The 21,859-nt window shown below is 34.4% G+C and overlaps 3 long non-coding RNA genes across 3 annotated transcripts; 1 reads left to right on the top strand and 2 right to left on the bottom strand.

The window, feature by feature from the left end:
- Window positions 1–310: 310 nt before the first annotated feature.
- LOC127871635 (uncharacterized) lies at window positions 311–4,734 on the bottom strand. Its single transcript, XR_008045481.1, has 3 exons — window positions 4,590–4,734; window positions 2,849–2,969; window positions 311–1,230 (listed from the first exon to the last, which is right to left on the bottom strand). It is a non-coding gene; the product is annotated as an uncharacterized LOC127871635 (long non-coding RNA).
- Window positions 4,735–10,001: 5,267 nt separating this feature from the next.
- LOC127871632 (uncharacterized) lies at window positions 10,002–15,121 on the top strand. Its single transcript, XR_008045478.1, has 3 exons — window positions 10,002–11,984; window positions 12,403–12,581; window positions 13,086–15,121. It is a non-coding gene; the product is annotated as an uncharacterized LOC127871632 (long non-coding RNA).
- Window positions 15,122–15,245: 124 nt separating this feature from the next.
- Window positions 15,246–17,664, bottom strand: LOC127871633 (uncharacterized). Its single transcript, XR_008045479.1, has 3 exons — window positions 17,433–17,664; window positions 16,315–16,444; window positions 15,246–15,563 (listed from the first exon to the last, which is right to left on the bottom strand). It is a non-coding gene; the product is annotated as an uncharacterized LOC127871633 (long non-coding RNA).
- Between the last annotated feature and the right edge of the window lie 4,195 nt (window positions 17,665–21,859).

Below are 21,859 nucleotides of genomic sequence, written 5' to 3'. Positions count from 1 at the left end.
TTGTTGTGGTTGTGTGTGCTTTTTAAAACAAACACACATACACTCCATTATATATATAAGCCTACAAGCTTCTCAACATGTCCAAACTATTTAAAACGAAATGATTATATGATTTCATTTTAATCAACATTATTTATGTACTAACATAGCAGTTTCATATGTTCTTAATGCAATAAATTGCATTTGTAGACAGAAACTAAGTTACTTACATGCGTTTTGAAATTATTTTTTTAGATTATAACTCTTAGATATTTTGTAAACGAAGTAATTCACACTCACGACGAGATAATTATAAAGCAGTAGTGTTTGAAAATGGCATTGATAAATATCGTATGAGTTGACATAAAGTATAGATTTTGAAATATTATTCAATGTATACTATTATTTATGTGCAATAATATGATACATAAGAAATAGTATTATGACATGCATACTTATTCATAGCTTATCATAGCATATGTCTGGTGCCAGTAATAATCATACTTTGAATGCCGAATACAATCGACAATACATTTGTTAATTAGTATGAGTTTTACTGATTGTTCGAAGTTTATTTATCCAGTGGATAAAAATATTTTGAGACATACTTGAATATATTAAAGTGGAAAGTAATGTTTATGTATTTACGAATGCTTGGTTAACACAGCATTATATTATCAATTATATAACATATCACACGCATGCATACATGTATTAGATCAGTCGCTAATATCCATTAACAGTATGTAATAATGTAGTAACAATCGCTGATAAGTGTCCAAGTACAGCTAATCATTTAGCCCTTGAAGAGAAGTTTGAGTTAGGCATAACCTGACCCGCCGATGCTTAATAAACCTGCTTCATCAATGACTGATGTAATGTTTAGACTGGTATTGTTTAGATTGGTCATGACCAACCCCATAACAAGCTATTTGAACTATCAGTAGTAGTTTCAGTATGTTTGTCTGCATTCAATTTTTAGTTTGTGTTTTGTTCTTTTACTCGCAAAGATTTCGCATTTGTGTTTAGTCCCTTGTTTTTAATACAAATGTTACCAAATCAAAACATCTTTATTTTTACTGTTAGTTTTACTTTACATGTAATTAAAATGTATCGACAAATCATTTAAAAAAACAAAGGTTTGTACAACACCGGACGCAGAAACTTCTTAACATAAATTGTATTGACCAAATCTGATTGTTGAAGTCGCTTTGGTTAAAGCAACATTCTATTCGCGACATGTTTGTCCAACTGAAATGAAAAAATATATTAATATTAAACATGAACTGATGATGATTTATGGGTCTTTGTAATAGAATCTTGGTATCAAATTGTATTAACAAAAAAAACTTTATTTTTTATTCCGATTAATATGAACTACCTCCAAAAATTGACTGATATAACAACTTCGTGTTAAACTGATATAACAAAAATAGATAGATATCAATTTAGCGGTTTGATATATATATATATATATATATATATATATATATAATAACAGATTACTGCCTGATAGTTTTGTAAAATATCATGCGAGGCTTAGAATAAAATTAATGGCGAGACTTTCCGTGCCGTTATTTTATTCGTACAGAGCTAGATATATTACAAAACGATCAGGCAGCTATCTGTTTTTCTGTGTATCATACCTTTACGTCCCCAATTTCATAAGAGATAGAAACAAATATATCACATCTTGGTATCAAATTGTTTGTCCTGTTTAATATGATTCTGTTTTAACAAAAATGATAACTGTATAGTTGATTCCGATTAATATGAACTACCTCCAAACATTGACTGATATAGCAATTTTCTGTTGAACTGATATATAAAGTGTATCAGTTCAACAGGAAGTTATTATATCAGTCAATGTTTGTAGGTAGGTAAAGGAAGTGGAACTAACGGGTTGGCATTTAAAGGAAGTCATAATTGTTAGGGTTCCTGTCTGTTGACAAGTCGTCGTATACATGTTGATGTGGGGATTCTGTGTTACCAGAGGTCCCTCTAGCAGACCTTTAACAGTAAGATACATCTGCCCCAACCGTTCAAAAATGTTTATCATGGTGGAACATGTATTTTGTAACATAAATAGTGTGTGTGCTTGTAGTGCTTTTCAGTGACAATTCACAAATTGACACAGTTGACAAACTTTTGCTCGTTGCTGGGCATTTCTTGTCGTTTTTGATGCTCGAAGTCTGGTGAGAAACATGTTCACAGGACAGGAAAAAAGACGCGGTTATGTTTAATGTTGGATTCCTACACAATTAAAGTCACCATTAGCATTTATCATGATAGTTAGTTGTCCTTTAAACAAATATTATACTTTATAATAAATAAATCGATATAATTGTAAAAAGTTAGATACTTATTTTACGGAAACATTTAATAAAAATTATCAGTTCGTTATCATACTACAAATTCTTTGAATTTTGATGCACAAAAATAGGTCTAGTTTTAATCACAGGTAGTAAGCGTGTGGCTGTGATATTAATTAGTGAAAACATCATTTTGAATGATAAATGATCATATTATAACGAACAATCAACTTTTCTGAAAAAAAATTCACTATCAAATAAATTTTTAACAAGGTATCAAACTCAAAATCAGCCCAAAACGGGGTGCATCGCTTTGAACAGCCATAACTTAATCAATTGTGCACGATTTTGGTCTTATTCAACGCAGAAATGAATTTCCTTTCTAGCAATGTATATATCTTGTTATATTTCTATAAATGCTGGGTCAAATTTTAAAAAATAACACTTTGTTTAGATGGATCTGGGAAAATACCGCATAACACTGTGTATGCGCACAGGAACGTGATTTTGGATCGACAATCTTTTGAATATTGCGCCATTAAAATGCCATTACTTACTGGCGATGTATTCTTCTCTTGTACAACACAATCAATACAACAAAAACTCCAAGAATCGAAGATACGACCGAGGTTGCAGCTAATAAGGCGTAAAAATCCGTCGTGCAAACCGATACATGTGCTGGAACACACATACAGATTTTACATATTTGTGATGAGCAATATATCATTGAGAGATTAAGAAACAGCGTAATGTATAGAATAAACATTTGTATATCGATTGATAAGATTGAAATTGTATAACTTGTTTTACGTGTTTCGTGTCGCAAATGGTTGACTACAAACATTTGCCAATTAAGTCTTTGTTAAAAGTGAAAAGAAAAACAGCAATGATTTCAAATTGACAGTAGGCGTGTAATTCATATTGTTGTTTTGTTCAAATGGAACATGCTCACAAGAAATATGTGGTAATTAGAAGTCTTTAAATTAGGAAATGCTTTCTTTTATTTCTATATCTAAAACTATTACATTATTACCACAAGGATATATTTATTTAAGAAGACCAATAAATATAAGACCATTTACTCTTTACTAAGTCTGTAGTTATTTATTGAATAAATGCATAAATTTTGAACTCGTTGTTTTTTTATGATATATTCTAGTCGAATAAAGCATGGTAAGTATACATCAGTAGGAACTTAAACAGGAGTGGCAAATATGCTTACCAAATAATCATGCTTGCGTCATTTAATTGATCTACACATAAGTGAAAATACAAAACGTACATATATATATATAATTGTTAACATATTTTACATATTGTACTCATGTGAGTGTAAAACGTTTAACTACATGAATTGTTTTCGTGGCTTTGCTCGTTGCTGTAAAACATTTTCACCTTTAGAACAAATATGTTGTATCCGCAATTCGATATTAAACATAAATTATTATTGTGATGCACCTGTCTGCAAATAGAATCCGCTGACAATGTATCCACTTCATAAAAGTAAATATACAATTATAAAAGAGTATTCATTTGATAATGAATAAGTCTATTGATATGTGTGTTCATTTATCGTGGACGTATTAATACAAGAAAGTGATATATGAACACCTAACCATGGTACACATATGTTAAATCCCTAGAGGTAAAAATATTCATTTATTTTCAAATCATGTTTGGAGTAACAATATGTATATCAATATTTTTTATTGCTGAACAAATTAGTTAAATGTATATGCAACTGGGATTTTCTTCACTTCTTAGCGTAGAAAATTATCTAGAGCCTGAAGAGCTTGGATTAAACGGAAACAATCTCTATAAACTATAAATTTAATAATAATTTGCTAAGGTAGGTTGGATTGGAATATACATGTAATTGTAACCGTAATTTCGGTTGTTACGTAGTTTATATGAACTCACTATCTTTAAACAATCTAAGTAATTATGAATTTTATCTTTCAGTAGAAATACACAAAGGGACGTATTTAACAATAAAAACTATTGAATACGAAATGTAAGCTGTATATTGTATTCACTTCAATCAAAAGACACATCAAAGCAGCAAATAATGAACTGCAATTTATTGCAAAAACACGCGCACATCAGCAGCAAAATAAATAACTATGTCATTATTTGATAAGTGCACATAGTGAATATTTAGAACAAAGTTCCAATTGATTACAATACGTGTTCAACTACATGTAATTGTATTATATATTTATAGTCAAAGATGTATTATTTAACCAATTGTTTTAAAGTTTAGTCATTAATTGTTCTAATCATTTAAAAAAAACTTACCTCGAAATCCACACGAAGAACACAAATAAAACAGAAACAATCCCAGCGATTCATATATAAGTTTCATGTTGGATTTCATTATCGTGTTGTTCTAAACTAAAATAACCTGTTGAAAAAATATTCTCAATTATTTGACTAAGCTGACAGGAAAAAAGACAATGACACACAAGGCGTTTTCTTAGTGCAAGTTCTTTCACAATGAGTGTTTCGTATTGTTTTTAAATTGTGTTAAACTTGTGTTTCCTGACTGACATGAAAGTAGTGTTAGCTGTTCTCTTAAAAACAGGGAAGGTTTATGCAAAGCTGTGTCATGAACGTCTTATATACTTTTATGACTAAAAATCAAATTAAAAGTTCATTGTCAACATAAAAAGCAGCGCACATATATGTAGAATTCATTATAATAAAAGTACACTATATCTGACTTAAAACTATTTAATGTTAAGACACATTCACACATTGTTAAGATACGCAACAATGGAAATAAACAATCTGTATACAAAATGTACCTGAAAATATTGTAATTAATTTTTACGAGATATGATGTCGTATGCACGCAAATTATCTACATATATTATAAATCGCCAAAAGCGTGACAGCAAGAATAAGGTAAATATGTGTTGATTTCGATTTAATAATATTTTCTTGATATATGGTTAATGCTAACAAGTTACATTTTACATATCAAACGGAAGTTTGGATGTTTGTGTTGAAATATTTATAGCTAGAGTATATCGCTATTACTCATTTGGATTTGAAACCACATTAATATGATTAAGTTTTTCTTAATACATCTAAAAATCGCTTTTAGTGTGCAAAAAATAAAATTATCTGATATGTTGATATAAACGAAAAAAACTCAGAAAGGCTTGAACTGTACCAATACTGAATGCTTTGAAACAGCCCCTTGCAAATTCAGTGAACCGGAAGTGATACATGTACATGGGTTCAATAATAACCTGTTTGTTGAGTATTTGTCAATATTACGGAAAACGAAAAAGAACGTAAATAAAATGCGCAAAACTGCATACGTCAACACCAAAAAATTGTTCATTACCTGGTTTATATTATAGATTTTGCGTTTATAATGTGGGAAAATATGTTTCTGAGCGTGGCGGTTGATTCAACTTTTGGGAATGCACGATTGAAACTCCAAGCGTCCAGCCGTCACGATATTTAACGAAATTTCGGAAATTGACGGAGCAGAAAAAAGTTTAAACTTAATGACTAAAGCTTTGTTTTTCTACTTTCTATATTAACAAGAAATATCTTTAAAAAAAATATATACGGCGTTGATAGTTCAATGAATGAGATCAAGGATAGCGAATGTCTTTTTCTGTGCAGTTCTTAGCTGCATCACACGCAGTACGGAATGTAACGCGGAGTTTTCGCGTCTTATTTTACATTATTACATATTGCTGGTCATAAACATATAGATACAAAACAGAAAACCAAAAGAAGAATGGAAGTGAAATTAAAACATATGAGTCAACCGGCCACACGCGCAGTATCCGTATTTATAGGCGCGTTCTTCGAACAAACCTGTTTTAGTGGTTTGTCGGGCATTGCTATTTGATTAGATTAATAACAGTATCGAGAATCATCGCGCTCATGCTTAATACATTAGACAATATGGTGGAATAATTATTGTTAAATTAATCAAAAATAATATTTATCATTGTATTGTTGAAAACACATTAAGAATCTATTATTGACATACCATAATTATATTGCTGAATATCTTCATTTAACATATTTCTGGTCTAAAGAAAATTCCAGGTCACCTAGTTCACGGATAGCGTCTTTATTATATAACGATTATTTTACTGGCCGCGAACTCCGGTGATGACCTGTATATAAACTCTGACATTCACACACTAACCGCGAATTGACCCGATACCTCGCGGGTTGAAATGCAATGCATTAAAGTGAGGCCTCGCTTCCACTGCTCTTTATACTTTTACATGTTAACATGTTGACAGGAATATGGAAGTAAGTACTAAATATGAGAACATAGCCTTTAAGTATAAACGCTTTTGCGCTGGTAATTCTCTGAAAATAAAAGGTGCACGCATAAACTGTATTGATGTCGAGAATTGAGTGTAAAACTGTTCTTTCTATTAAGCCTTTTCATTAGAGATAAAATTGTTTCATGCAGTAAAACAGTGTTACAAAGACGCGGATATGTTTCCAATGTTCTGGTGGTTTACTAAAATCAGTTAATGGAATAAATGAAGTGTATTCATTCGTACCTAGCCGCGCGAAATTTTATTTGAATTTTATTGGACACTTACAAAGGTCAGGTAAGGTGAAAAGCTGGCTTAATACAGCTATGCCGAAAAATTGAAGAGGGTTCCTAAAATATCTAAACGTGTACCGGAACTGGTACATAAACAACAGTTACGGAAAGTCGGGTTACTGTGCTCTCCAGTTATAAAATGGGGTATAATTTTCGAATTGCAATGCATATATTGCGATTACTTGTGATAAACATCATAGTGTCCATGCAAAGTAAACAATGATTGTCTTTGAATTCAACTTTACCTTAAAACTGCTGAGAAAACCTTATATATGACCTAAAATGCACATACACCGAACCGTGTCTTAAACAAACAGGCACTTGCATATAAAGTCTTCAATTACTTTTTTCAAGTTTTTGTTATCTTGATAATACATCTACAGGATTTACACGAGGTTAACCCATTTATGCCTAGTGTCTAGAAAAAAAGGTCTTGGCAAAAAGCGTAGACACAGATGAGACGCCGCATGATGCGGCGTCTCATCAGGGTCTGCGCTGTTTGCTTAAAGGAATTTCTGGAAAGAATATTCTAAATATAGAAATATATACTAGACATCCCTAATTTTAGAAATAAATTGATCCAATTTAGAAGGATTGGAGAGTCCACTAGGCATAAATGGGTTAAATGGATATCAGCTGAGCATCTTGCGCGTAGGGATAATGTCGAGTAAGTATGGTAACTGTAAATATCTTTCAAAAGTTCGGACGAAAACAATGAAAAACCAGCCGTTGGCCGCCATTTTGAACACCAGTTAATATTTATCCCACTTACAATCACCAGTAACTTGCGTACGATCTACCCCCTGTTAAAAGAATGGTAAAAACAGGCTATGATAAGTTGTATCAGTAGTGTTTGTTTATCCAATCGCGAGTTTTACTATATGTACATTTCCTTATATTCCGCTGCCTCAGTCCGTCCTTGATGTTGTCTTTTTCCGGAATATATGCAGCGAATATAATTAAACAAATAAACAATGGATTTCCATGGGAACTGTATAGTTACAATTATGTTTGTAACCATGATATCCCGGTTCAATTATGGTTCACAGATAATTATGGGACATTCGTGTTAAAAAGTTATTTATTTAGCAACCTGAAGTAGCAAGCGGTATGCCCTGAAAAAGTATGTATTCCGTCTGATTTGTTTCGAAATTATAGAATATTTAACATTGTTAAAGTTGTTAACTTATTTGTGATTATTCACTGCATGTACGTTGTGTTGGTTAGTAACTAGCTGTTGGAATTCAAACAACCCATATGAAGCTTGATAATAATCAACAAACGATTTATTAAAACAATCATACTTCAGTTCGTCTGTTATGAGAAATATATAATCAATACACGTTCTATATGTGTGTTGTTCTTTGAATAGCGTTAGATCCCGAAAATGAAAAATAATTGAGCCTTGTTTTGAGAAAACTGGGCTTAATGCGCGTGCGTAAAGTGTCATCCCAGATAAGCATGTGCAGTCCGCACAGGCTAATCAGGGACGACACTTTCCGCCTAAACTTGATTTTCGGTAAGGAGGGCGTCATTGAAACTAAAAATACCATAAAAGCGGAAAGTGTCGTCCCTGATTAGCCTGTGCGGACTGCACATGCATAAAGCCCAGTTTACTCAGAACGCTTCTCAATTAGAGTATAGAGGATTTTTGTTATGCTTAATATAAAATTAATTGTATTAATTATTACAAGTTGTTTTCTCTGTGAAAAGGGAATAAAATAAGGAATAAAAAATGGTGTTACGTAAGTACTGTATTTTAATATAATTTTTCATAATTAATGATTTTGCGCATATACATTTAAGGGAGGTAGACCATTCACTTATAATTTCCGCTGAATTCGCTTCGCACTCAAGAAACATATGCTCAATGCATTATATATGTAACGTGCTGTTAATTAAATAAAATAAGCAATTTATTTATAGTCCATTTGGGGTTTGTATGCATCTCAGCGTGGATCTAATTTTAAAAACGATCATTATTAAAGATCTTTCTTTATTGTAATAAGTATTAGCAGTTGAAACTCGTGAACTTATGTGTGTTTGAACAACCGCTACTTCGCTGTTGTGATACCATGTATATTTGATTTAAAAAAAGCTTATCAAAAATAACTATCTGACATTTAAAATGATAACCATTATAGGAAAAATAAGGCATTTCCATAGGTTTTGAAAACCACGAATCAAGTGACAATTAGTATGTTTAGAGCGCTTGCACGGATACAGATTGCCTCGCATTCATTAAAGTTTTTGTATATATATTACCCATCAAGCCAAACAGAACACCTTAACGATATATATATGAGTCGTGTTCTGAGAAAACTGGGAATAATGCATGTGCGTAAAGTATCGTCCCAGATTAGCCTGTGCAGTCCACACAAGCTAATCAGGGACGACACTTTCCGCATAAACTTGATTTTCGGTAAGGAGGGACTTTTTTGAAACTAAAAACAGGCTAATCTGGGATGACACTTTATGCATATGCATTATGCCCAGTTTTCTCAGAACACGACTCGTATATATATATAGTAAACGTGAAGATGTATATATCAAAAGGTTTCCTCAACCGTCAAAATGTATCACGCTAATCGACGCTCGAGGCGTCAAAATGTTGACGATAACGTTACTTTCCAGGGAGCCGTTTCATCAACGATTTACGACTAGTTGTAAATTACGATTTACATAAATTACGATGTTTCAATGAAATCGCGTTTCATCAAGCAAATCGTAAATTAAAGTTACATAAATTTCATACATAAATATACGACTGGGTAAGGGCACCCGTAAATTAACGTAATGGCGGTGTTTTTGTCATCCACGATGACAGGAGACGAAAAATTACCAATGCCAAGGCTTTTTAGGGAGAGAATTGTTCTCGAAAACCTAAGAGATGAGAACATTGCTTCGATATATCGTCTAAGTAAGGGCGGAATAGAGCGATTGTTGGTTTTTATCGGGGAAAACATAGCACCAACTTGCCGGCGAGCTCATCCCTTTCATTCAGTCGCTTAGGTATGTAAATAAGGCGAAGAAATCATTGATTTAAACAAGTATAATTATAAAATTGTATTTATTTTCAAACAGCAAATAAGTAGAATTTAACCCAAAAACTTTAGAGTAGTTGCCCCTTGTTTACTTAGCATTTGACAACTCGGATTTTGCAAAATGGGTGAAGAATAAGTCATTGGAGTGGATCTGGATCTGGATATGTACGTCGCAGGACCTTTCGGTGTAGGCGCAACGGAAGAGAGGGTGGTTTAGTCCCACTGTAGGACAGTTGACCTGAATATGTCAACTGTGTCCGCGCGAACAACACTTTCTTCAAGATTGTTCCACTCTATTAATGTCTTAGGGAAAAATGAGTTTTTATATAGTTGGGTTTTGCACTGGATTGGTGTGAAACTGAATATTGTTCAACGATATTGTTTACTTTGAAGTCTTTGAAATGTTTAGGGGTAATTCTACGCTTTGATTGCCGGACTGGGGTAAGGAAGTCTTGGCTAGGCATTGCTGGCACCAGCCCCTCAACCACCTTGAAGAAGAAGATAAGTCTATTGGCCTTCCTTCTTTCCTGGAGAGGTGGGATCTTCATACTCTTCAGCATGTTTGTCACGTAGCCTGGTGTTTTGGTGTAGTAGTCGCCGGTTATGAACCTCGCCGATTGTTTTTGGATCTTTTCAATTTTATCGATGTCTTTTTGAAGGAGTGGATCCCAGACAATGGAGCTATATTCTAGAGTGGTTCTAATTAAGGCGAAGTATGCTGTTTTACGGCAGGATTCTGGGCAGTGTTTCAGGTTGCGTCTTAGGAAGCCAAGTGTAGAGTTTGCTTTTTTGGTGATCTTATTTATTGTTGTGTCTTTTCTTAATAAAAGCATTCGATGGTTACCGGTATTAGTTTAATCATTTATTGTTGTGTTTCTTTACAAATGACTTTATGTTTAACTCATTCTATTTTGTGCCGACGTGTACTTATCTATGACATTAAGAGCAAGCTGATTTACCCCACCGCTAATGTTGAACTTGTAGTTGTTCTACTATTAAATGTTGTGATTGAACAATACTTTACCTCGAAATTGTTGATTATAACATCATGATCATGAAAATGAATATGACATCATGATACTGTTTGTGTTTGCTATTTCTAAACTAGTTTATTGTATTTGTGAGTTAAGAAGATGCTGATGGTACCTTAATATGTATTTAATAATTGTAGAAAAATCACCATAATTGTTTCTATATTGTTCTCATTTGATGACAATGTTTTTGGATTGGTCATTGTCAGCTCGGATACTAATTACCTGTACCCCCCGTACTCTTTAAGTATATTTACATGTAGAGCTAACCCTGTTACAGTTAATATACTTTAACATAGCCGGAAATTTAATGCTAAATGGGTTGTTGTAGGCTTAATTTTTTTTATATATGTTCACATTAATGTCAATTTTTTTCTCAAATAGTCTTTATATCATCGAAATTTATACTCAAAAAGCATGTTGATGCAGTTTTTTCAAAAGGTAAGTTTTATTTAGATAAACAATATCGCTTTACATTTATCTGTAGTGCACTGTACCACATCGGATTTTGGGCAGGAATACAACTCGGGTACAGTCTAATAAGGACTGGGTACGTTTAAGTATATTAACCTTACCCGAGGTACATGCAAGTATGCTTAATGGTACCAGGGGTACATGTAAGTAGTACCCAAGCTGTGAATAACCAATCGAGCGTGAGTAAAGAAGATTGTACCTTATGTCTTTAATAATTGCAGAACAATTACCTTAATTATTTCTATATTGTTTTCATTTGATTACAATTTATTTATTTGTCAAATTCAATTCTGCAGTGCTAAAAATATGCACCCCCCATCCAAAAATTTTATTTCGTGCATATTGATGTGGCTTTTTTATTTATTTACTCCTTTTCTGCATTCCTCCCTTTTGTGTTGGTAATGTGAACATGAAATGATGAGCACTCTCATGTTAATGAATAACTTTTATTTTTTATAGATTTTGGTTTATTGCATATTGCCAAGGGAGATGTTTACTGAGGTTTCCATGCCATTAATGTGCAGGCTGTTGCTGACGCCAGCATGAGGTAAATGTAAATACAGTATTATGATTCATTACCTTATCATTAAACTTGGTATAAAAGCAGATAAATACCATAAAAGGTTAAAATAAGCGTAATGCTTATCATCTTTGACATCTAATAATAATTAGTTTCGTACATGCGCAAAAATCATTAACTACCACAATAAGCACCATTAGCACTGTGTGATCAAGCTTTTGTTCTTTTATGTGTTAGCCAATGTAGCTATCAGTATTATCTTTAAATATTGTCTTAAGTTACATTATTTCATCTAGGTAACTAAAATATAGTGATTTGATAATACTTAAGCTTGTTTTGTGAAACTTATTGAGATGCTTTCCTACCTTAATCTAACAATATTAACTGTGGACTGCTGTTTTATCAAAGACAAAGCAACTGCCCAATAAAATATTTCAATTTACAGCAATATCTGAGCACGAATGATGAGGGTCATCTGCTGGGAGATAGTGGGTATCTGTTAAGGACTAACCTGATGACCCCTTAACCTCATCCCTCCCATGCTGCAGAACAGGCCTACAATGACCATCTTTGTAGAGCGTGGGTAGTAGAAAGGGCATTTGGAGTGTTGAAATAACGAGATTGGTAACAAATTATATAGGTTGTGATAGTCTTATTAGTGCGAGATCAACTTACCACACAGTATTTAAATGAAGTATTACTGCCAATCTCTTTCTTGTGCCTCACAGTGTCTTAAATCAAACATAACTTCTAAAGCTTGATAACGTACAACTTTAATTATCAAATTTTAGAATTTATATGTAAATTAACTTTTATTATAACTGAGGGTTGTTTGCATGTGTGAATATGATGTTTCATAAAAAAATGTCCGTTTAAATAAACTGATGATGTATTCATTTTATTTTAAATCTTAAAAAAATTTTTGCTTATCCTCAGACACTATGTATGAACTAGTGCATTTAAATGATATTGTGCATTAATAGTGAATACAGGCACAAATAAAGTGTTTTGTAGGTTATATATTATATATAATTTATATTGAAATTAAATTAATGTCAATGGTATCAGGACAATTTAGTCACTTAGACAAATGTCTATGTTAAAGAAATACTTTTGATATTTGTTTAGATATCTGCATGCCACTGGTGGATGTTGGCCTTTCAAGTCCAATAAGTGCTGTGAAATATCAAGTGTGTACATGCCCCTGCATAACCTGTGTCTGGATTCAAACGTTCCACTGATAGAGGAATTGGTTGGAAATGTGATGGAACCGGAAGTTATGAACAACACTCCAGTACATCGAGCAGCATGTGATAAGAGGCAGCAGCTGATCAAACTGTTTCATTTTATTTTTTTTTTAATTGTAGTTATAAATGTTATAAAGTGATAGATGGCTTGAGTCTTCTCTGAATAGGCAGAGCTACACTACTCGGCCAAATGGCGTAAAGTTGTGTCATCGCTGATTTGGAAGGATTGGTATTCCTGGTCGTCTAGACACAATAGTTACAACAGCTGATGTTTGCATGTTTTATAATTGTGTATGCATAATTTGTCTAATATTTACTTCAAGGTTATAGGATTGTGAAAGAAAAAAATACCAATGTTCTGAGGACCAATAAAAAAGTTATGTGTTAGATATTACCAAGTGCCTTATTTAATATTTATATTAAAGGGAACTTTTCCTAAATTTTGGCAGATATTTAAGTTTTTCATTAAACGCTTTTATATTGATACATGTAACCACTGGATCTAAAAAGCTCCAGTAAAAAAAGAATACAATTAAAGAAAGATAAAAAGTAACTCCTACAGGGCTCAAACCACTGACCCCTGAAGTAAAAGCCTCACTAAGACCACTTGTCCGTCCATGTTGATACAATGAGTGATGTATTTTACACTTTATATAAGCAATCCTCATCGTGTCACAAAATATAACGACAATAACAGAATTCTACAAATTATTCAATTGTCGAGTGTTGCAGCAGTTAGATGCAACGCTTTAAAATTTTCAAGTTTTTAAATCGTCAAAAGATGCATTTAATGGATAATTTAGAGCATGGTAAATGTTCAGTATTACTGTTTCCTCACAAATATCATAACTATAACAAAAGTTTGCGAATCTTAAACTTATTTTTTATGCCTCCCTTCGAAGAAGAGGGGGTATATTGCTTTGCACATGTCTGTCTGTCGGTCCGTCCACCAGGTGGTTTCCGGATGATAACTCAAGAACGCTTGGGGCTAGGATCATGAAACTTCATATGTACATTGATCATGACTCGCAGATGACCTCTATTGATTTTGAGGTCACTAGGTCAAAGGTCAAGGTCATGATGACCCGAAATAGTAAAAGGGTTTCTGGATGATAACTGAAGAACGCTTATTCCTAGGATCATGAAACTTGATAGGTAGATTGATCATTACTCGCCGATGACCCATTTTCAGGTCACTAGGTCAAAGGTCAAGGTCACGGTGACCCGAAATAGTAAAATGGTTTCCGGATGATAACTCAAGAACGCTTAAGGCTAGGATCTTGAAACTTCATAGGTACATTGATCATGACTGGCAGATGACCCCTATTGATTTTCAGGTCTCTAGGTCAAAGTCACAGTGACAAAAAACATATTCACACAATGGCTGTCACTACAACGGAGAGCCCATATGGGGGCATGCATGTTTTATTTTAATTTAGTCAATTTACCAAAACTGGAAAAGGTCCCTTGAATATTGAACAGTTATCTGAGCTCTAGAAAAGATCATATACTCAAGGTACTTTTCCCAATTCACAAATTATTGACCTTTGGCATATTGTTTACAAAGGAAACATAATTTAATGAATCATTAAAACTCTTTAGACTCTGGCCCCCTATAATTCTAGGATGATTTTCAGGATTTTAGGTTTCTGCAAATTGACACCCCTGGTTATCTATCATCCGGAAACCATCTGGTGGACAGACCGACCAAGCAAAACAATATACCCTTTGAAGGGGGGCATAAAAAGTGGGCTTGTAAATGTATCGGTACTTTAATATTATAAGTGTGCTGTCTATAAATATGGATATTATTGTCATAAAAAAATAGAAGTTTTCCAGTATATTAGATTGTTTCCGAATGTATTTACTAAACTTTACCCTTTTATGATTCTCTGTTCAATTATTTAGTCATCTACTGTTAAAATATGTTGTTTACCTGTGCAATTTTTTTGTATTTTTATTGAAATGTTTATCATAATAATGCTTATGGTATTTGATAACAGTTGCTATAATACTAGTTTTCAATGAATAAAACACAAAGAACATTCACAAATATTTATTATTAATCAGGAATTACAATATATTAACTGGGCATGGTATTATAATTCATATGACAATTTATATCTTACATATAGTATGTGTAATAATAAGTTTCATAGACTCACTGAACACCATCACATGTAAAATCAATTAAAAGTTCCAGAAACAATTGAGCAATTTAAAATTTCATTTTTTGGAAAGAGTAACCAGTTCCTCATGATTATTGCTTATGTCCCTCTGAATGGCATATCTTTCCCTTGACGTCATCAACATCTCCTCACGAGTTTTATTACTCTGTTGCTTCATTCTTCACTTGTTGCTGCAAGCAGATAAATTTACTAGTTTATACATTTAACAGAACTAAATATTAAATACACAACATATGACACTATGGTCAGAATAAGTTAGCATGCCTACATGACCTGGTTTTGTTTCCGAAAGTTGGTTTTTGTATTGAAAAATTAACCTAGCTTTCTGAACTTAAACTCAACATTTGTGTGTGACACTAATGCTCTACATTCCAATTTCTTTTTTAAGTACATTGATGTCGAAAGAATTAAATAAAAAATACCTTGACACACAAGTTCATACTCTGGTAAATAAGTTACCGGTAATAAAGTTAAATGAAAAAATGCAGCAATACTTTATCCCCATAAAACAGAGTACAATGAAAAACAAGAGCACCGCATAACAGGTCTGAACGCTCGGCTGCGGGTGCATTTTTTAACGAATAAAAGCTTGTCAGAATTATTTTAAGGTCCCAGTGACCTTCTTAGACCTGGTGACCCAAATATGGTTGAGGCGTGTAGAACTCGTCAAGGTGGAGCTGCATATGAAGTTTCAGAGTTATAGGTGGAAGCACTTTGATTTTATGGCCAAAGTTCAATACATTGACAAAATGTTAAGGTTTGAGCATGACGCGGACGACACGACACGCTGGCTATTACAATACATTGGGTTTTCTCCGAAAACAGCCCAGCTAAAAATTGAAAACATAAATTGTTACATTTTCATTGTAGGAAATAATTAGCAGTCTGCTTTACTATATTATATAGAAAAAAAATAATTACTATTTGTTGCTTCTGCCTTCAGTTTTATGTTTTAATGTAGCTGAGTGACACAACTTCTGTTTGAGTTTTGACAACCGTGTTCTCTGTCCATTCAATTTTGGTCCTTCAGCCAGTAATACCATTTTGTTTTCTGGAAAAAAAAAGAAATGAAAACTGCATTTGTGATCTTTACATGTAACACAGTTTTGCAGAGAAAGCAATATAAATCAATGTTGATTATTGACATCTTGTGAATCAACACTATAATAAATTATTGTGGACAATGATATTTATTTAATGCTTTCCGGTGGTTTATAGAAAAATATCGGTGGATTAAAAATGATAATTTCACTGTTTCAAACAATGAAAATTATCAGTGAGAATTATCGATAATTTTCACTGTTTACTGTGAAATGACGTAATTTATTTGACAAAATGACAACATAATCCCAACGACATTCTTAAGTAAAACTCTTTAACAATGTATATAAACTGCGAAAAAAGCATAAAATAAAAGAAAATTTGTTGGATTCTGTGGAATATTGATTTTAATTCACTCCTGATCATAGAAAATACATATTTTCACTTGTGGCTGCGCCACTTGTGAAAATATCATTGTCTATGATCACTCGTGAATTAAAAACGATAATCCACCGAATCCAACAAATATCCTCTGTATGATAGACAAACAAATAGCATTCTCAATGAAATGACATTTGTAATTACTAAACATGTCGTGTCATGTGAATCTAATACCTTATTGAAATAAAATATTTGATAATTGAACACAAAATGCTGACATGACAAACTTTCAATCCATGATGTCTTGTTATTGTCAGCCTGAATTTCCATTTGTCTATATTAAATTATATTATTAAACTGTTAATTGATCTACACCACAGTCGCATTTTTGCATAGAAAGAACAAAACAATTAATCTTACCAATACCTTTTTATTCATGGATAGAGAAAATAAGCAAAAATAATCTTCATTCTTGTCAATATCAATTGCCGCCTTTAGAGTCTTTTGATGATTTTTGCTTTGTCAGACACTTGGCTGAAATAATTCGCGTTCAGATTTATCCTGAACGCGAATTATTTCAGCTGTCTTCATTCATGACCAACAAGTTCTCAACTCACATTTCAACCGTCTCCATCCGAAATAACTTCTTTTTGCGTTTAGTAACGGAAGGAGAGTATACTGTCGGCCAAACAGCAATCGGTAGCCTTCCACACCGGTCTACACGTCGTTTTCCAGTGTTTGTTTTTGTTTCGATTCACAACTAGCATTGTTTTTGTTAGTTCAAATAATTAGACGTTAATCGACCACATATTTATAGGAGTAATGTTTTGTGCGATATTTTCCTTAGGTAGCAGACCACGGTAGACACACACTCTCTCGGAGCCGCGGACGCCTTCTTGATCTCCACCACGCTCAATTCAGAAAAAAATGAACCTGCAATCATAAAAACACATTCACTGCACACAAGTAGTCTGAAACTTACATTTAAGATAAAAAAAGAGCATATGGAACCTGTACAGGTGATACTATTGACAAAAGTGAAAGAATGACAAGGCCGCAAAAAGGGGCTTCAAAATCAACTTTTTACCATGTACGAAAGTGGCTGGGGACGAATGAAACGTAATGATAGCCTGCTTTTGGAATGATATTTTTACACGCAAAACATAGCACAACCCATCAAACCATGAATAAATACCAGGTATCCAGGTGGTTTTCGCGCAATAATTCACAGCGTGACCCTACTAGCGATTCCAGCTTAAAAAGAACCCAAAATACAATATGCCTACCGCAGTTTTCCTTCCTGAGTAACAAAGAACACAACAACAACAAGAGGTCATGACCCCACAGTTTCGCATTTGAAAATGGTCATATTCTCAGGATTTAATGCAATTTGGGGATACAATAAGACCTATTACCCTCAAATTTGACATGGAAACCTACCCTTTCCCAATATTTCACTTTTTGACCGGGGCCAATTCGCATATTTCTGCTCCAATTCGCATATTTCTGCTTCCGGGGCCAATTCGCATATTTCTGCTTCCTACCGTGTACTGCTACCTTAGCTGACAGAACGCGCGAAAATTACGTCATGCAATTTTTCAGACTGTGTCACTATTTTTTTCGGTTACAAAATACGTATATTTAAGTAGTCGTATTTTATGTATGTTGCATTTACGATTTCGTTGATGAAACGGAGTTTATGTAAAATCGTAAACGACTACATTAATCTCGATACATAATTTACGATCGTATAAAAATACGTAATTCTTGATGAAACGGCCCCCAAAATTGTATATATAAAAAGGTTCAACAGCAACGCAAATTTACATGTATAGAACATTTGTGTAACTGTCCTCCTATCGTCATCTGGAATGTGCGATTTCTGCCAAAGTTTTCCGTATTGTTCGTTTTCCTCAGTTTAATTTTACATTATCCTAGTTTGTTGACCATAGGTTTTTTCTATGTGTGATTTGTTTCCTCTTCCAATAACTAACGGAGGACATGTTCTGCCAAAACATGCTTTATATAACACTAACTTCTAACTTTCAAAATAATGAAAAGGGGAACATCAAAGTTTCACAGCATTTTTATTGATGGTTATATTTGTACATTCATGTAAACACATAGGTAAATGTTGTTTCAAAGATGTACATAAACCTATGCCTTTAACCACGAGCCATGTGGCAAAGAATTACAACATATGATTACAACAAATAAATAAAACAAAGACAGATTTGTAGCACAGGTTATATAATAGATAATACGCAATATTCAAAAGCAATAGATAAACAGTATTGGAACCGAATTGTTCAGAAATAATTTATCGATATTATTATTATATTGCTAATTAATATCGCATTGAAAAGAGGGAAATGAACTATTTCGTATGAATATGACCAGATAACGTTCTGTCACAAATGATAACAAAAAGTCGGTACAATAATGTCATTACACGATTGTACATCCGAGTATTCTTCAACAACTGCAGTTTTTAAAGGAATTGCTTTATCGACTATCAATGGTAAATTTAGAATTTTACTTATCCTAAGTCCCGCGTCATGGACAGTTCATTCATAAAGATTTATTTACTTTTACGGATTTTTCCGCGCCCTCTTAAATGCTGATGATTATTTAAAAAAAGAGGAAATATATATAAAAAAAGATATTTTTTGTCAATCAACGATGACAAGCATAGTTTGTTTAAATAAATTATTGTTTTTCAACAATATACTATTACCGTCGCTGTGTTTTTTTGCGTTAACTAAGGAACTTAATATTTTTTTCGTCGTATCAGAATTGAACTTTTAAGTTGAGTATTGCTATTTACAAATGTATGTTTAGTGTGTGTACACTTGTATTCTGATATGCCGGACCATACCCGTGACTCGGTATTGTATTATTAATAAGTTATATTGATCACTTGTGCATTTTATTCGTCCCAAATAAATTAGCCTTATAACTAGTAAAGAAAATACCTTTTTCATAATATGAGTAATTAAGTAGTGAAATGTCAATACTTACTAGTTACTTTGCGTTAAATTAAATGAAAATTAAGTCTTTTTCGGAAACTAACCCTGACATTTGATTACTGTTTTATGACGTAATACCCTACAAATAGATTATCGCGCATGGAAGTACCCTGCAAATGGTATACGTGCCGTTTTAAAATGTTAGTGTCATTTTTAAATAGTTAACAAAGCAACGTGGGTGAACCTAAATGGTATTGGCTAACACACGTTTGCTTGTTAATAATTGTATATTAAATTTAGGTTTGAGTTTCTTGGTGTCCGATTATGTGGTTAAGATACAGATACACCTAATTACAATGTAAAGAGTAGAACCGCAGACACCATCAAACATACATTAAAAGGTCATAGAATGCGCGTTTAGTATATTCCGCACGTTTAGTGTAATCAACTTTCGTTGTGCGTTAGATGCGCCCGAATGGTATAGAATGTAATGTGTTGTGTTAGATGTGCGCCTATGGTATTATTGAATTCCAATTTTGCAAGATTCCCGGCTATAGTAAAATGAAATGTAATTGCGTGTTAGATGCGCGCATACAGTATAATAAAATGCCTTTGCGTGCTAGATTCTCGCCTTAAGTATAGTTTTTTTAAATGAATGTGTGAGATGCGCGCCAATAGTTTTATAATATGCCATGGTTTGATTTTCGGTTATAGTGTAATAAACTTTCAAAGCGTGTTATATGTGCGCATATAGCGATATACAGTTTAATTTCGTGTACATATCTCTGAGTGTGAGATGTGCATCAATGATATCATAAAATGTTATTGCGAGTAAGATTATCTCCCCATCAGTCCCAAGATCTGCGATGGGTCGATTCCGGATTTCGACAGGATTCCCTGCGCCTGGTTGGCCATTGACATCAGCTGCGACATGTCCATGCCACTCATAGCGTTCTGTAGCTCCGCGGGGTTAAGGTTCCCGGACATCATGCCTTCCATCGCCTTCATGAGGCCGCCACCCTGGGGGCCGCTCATCAGTCCCATCATGTTGTTCATGAGATCTTGACCCTCTTTACCTTCCAGCGCACTCGACAGCCCGCTCGTGTCTACTCCGTTTAAAAGCTTGCCCATGTCCTTCCCTCCTCCTCCTCCTTTCCCTCCGCCCAGTAGTCCAGCCAGCCCGCCGCCGCCACCACCGCCAAGCAGACCTGCCAATCCTCCTCCTCCGCCCCCGCCGCTGTTACCGCCACCCCCGAGCAACCCAGCAAGTCCTCCCGCGCCTCCCCCTCCGAGCATACCCGCCAATCCACCGCCGCCTGCGCCGCCGCCGGGGGAACTGCTTCCGCCTCCACCGAACATTCCCATCAGACTGCCTCCTCCCGTGTTAGCACTACCTCCCACAGGCGCGCCACCGTGAACACCGCCGGAAGCAGCTCCATTTCCATCGAACAGTCCAGTCATCCCATTGTTTCCTCCACTGGGCGCGGCGTTATGGGCAGGTGCGTTATGATTGACGGGCGGACTAGGATTCGGATTTACACCGAACATGTTGCTCATGCTGCCGCCTCCGATCGGACCGGTTGAATGACCACCGGAGTTTCCGAAAGTGTTGAACCCAGCGGGGGATTGCTGTGGCTGATGCGACATCCCGAAGTTGTTAGTCGGCTGGACGATATTAGGATTCTGCTGAGTGGCTGCCGGCGATGTTAATGGGCCAAAGTTGGTGAAACTAGACTGCTGCGGGGCTGGGTTAGGCAAAAAATGGCGGTTATTCTGGTCCACCAAAGATTTCAACTCCATCAATGACTGTTGTGGGGCTGGGTTAGGCACAAAATTGCGATTATTCTGCTCCATCAACATTTTCTGCTCCATCAATAATTGGTTTTGTCTCATGAGCTGACCTATCAACATGTCAAACTGTGGATTCGAAGCCGGTGCCTGTGTGGGTGGCGCGAAAAGATTATTTGCGGTTAAACCCGACGCGGTTTGTAGTCCCGCCGAACCGAATAACGAGCTTCCGGTACTACCAAATCCTCCACCCACTGCCCCGCTGTTTAGTTTCGCGTTCAGTTCGG

This window comes from Dreissena polymorpha, chromosome 3 (genome assembly GCF_020536995.1).
Source record: "Dreissena polymorpha isolate Duluth1 chromosome 3, UMN_Dpol_1.0, whole genome shotgun sequence".
NCBI classification, from domain to species: domain Eukaryota; kingdom Metazoa; phylum Mollusca; class Bivalvia; order Myida; family Dreissenidae; genus Dreissena; species Dreissena polymorpha.
The sequence above is the reverse complement of the archived record's forward strand: the minus strand, read 5'-3'. Positions and strand labels throughout refer to the sequence as shown.